Below are 1,773 nucleotides of genomic sequence, written 5' to 3'. Positions count from 1 at the left end.
CATCCCATAACCATCATATAGTTCATCAGTACGAGACCCAGCATTTCATACATGCCCATCAAACCCCTATAAACTACATGACCATGTTTCAGCAGTCACGCATTTGGTCTCTGCTTTTTGACAGGCATACCAATTCTAAGGCGCAGACAACCGTATTGTCAAACCTGTTTCTTAGCTAGCCTGCGTCAAGACCTAAGCGTTCAAATAGAAGAAATAATCTTGCAGCAGATTCTGCAACAAAGAAACATCAGAAAATCCTACTCCATTTAGTTCTATGAAGACCAGAGAAGTATCACTTCCCCCTATTGTAAGAATCACTTTGACCATTTTATTCAACTATTTTTCGTTCTTTATTCACCAATATTATGTCATTCATATTTCCTTCTTCCAACTACTTCTTATAAACTCAAAAACCCACAATCTAAATCTTCCCCTCTTAAGCAAACCCAACGAAAACAAGATTACCCACAAACCAAAAACAGAAAACCCACATAAAAATCCAATCTTTAAAGCAAAAGAAAAGAATGCCCAAAAAGAAGAGTCACGCTCAAGACACCCAAAAAAAAAAAAATCTATGCTCAAAAGAACGTTGCAGAAACTAGAGGAATTTGAAGCTTTTACCTTGAATTACGTTGGGTAAGGCTGCATTGAGTTTGACAAAAATGTTGCCAGAGGAAGGTAGCTTGCTGGTGGTGAGATGGCTGCTGTTTTTGACTTGTGTGGTAGCCCAAACGATGGAGAAATTAGCTTCAGTTTCAGTTAAAAGTATTGAAAAGTTGTAGGCACAAAAACAGGGGTCTATACACGCAAACAATTTAATGTTTGCCAACTCTTTTGAGATTTGGAAGAGGGTAACTTTGAAGAATAGTATGCTGCATTTTTCTGGTCTATCATACTCTTCAAAAGCAAATAAAGCATACAACCTCATCTTTTCCTCTGACCAACGAAAAGTCTGGTCCATTATTCAGTAGGCCGCCAAACAAGGAAAAAAGAGAAACAACATCAAGATTCCGTTTGGTTTGTGCTTTGAGGTGACAGAGACCCGAAAGATTAGGAAATAACTTCTATAAAGACTGTTACAAACTAAGTTCTTTGTGCCTTCCAATAAAAAACTACGGTTTTTTTTTTTTTTTCTTGATTTTTATTTTGTGAGTTTGAAATAAAAAGAAGAAAATTGGGGTCTTATTTTAAAAAAATGCGGCCTATTCCTCTGTGTAAGCGATTAAAAAATAACCATTCATAGGAATAAGCCCTTACTAAACAAAAAAATAATAATTTTATAAGAATAGTCATTCCATTCCAAGAGGATTCCACAAATCAAACAGGACCTTAAGTATTCAGTACCCAAAGAAACAAGGGGGTCTTGGCTTTACAAAACTATATGGTGGTCATGTGATGATAAGAGTATTATCATATAGGCTTCTGATTTACTGGCCTCCTGGTGGCTCATGAAACTAGTTTCCCTTTTCCATATTCGTATGATGCCTTAGAGAGTGGGTTGGAGAAATTTAGGGCCCGTTTGGGAGTGCAATTTCAATAAGTGCGATTTTAAAAAGGGAAATCATATACAAAATCCTTAGGTCGACGCGTTTTTTTTTAAAACTCCCTGGGTATTTTTTTTTGAAAATTTAGTCCTTGAGTAACTCGAAACTACAAAAAAACTCTTTACCGTCAATTTTTGTTAACTACCGTTAGTCTACTCAAAACTCACCGTTTTATCTTATTAAAATATTAATTTTTTATTAATTTAATTTTAAAAAATTAAATCTTTAA

Source organism: Corylus avellana, chromosome ca6 (genome assembly GCF_901000735.1).
Source record: "Corylus avellana chromosome ca6, CavTom2PMs-1.0".
NCBI classification, from domain to species: domain Eukaryota; kingdom Viridiplantae; phylum Streptophyta; class Magnoliopsida; order Fagales; family Betulaceae; genus Corylus; species Corylus avellana.
Note: the sequence above shows the minus strand (reverse complement) of the source record.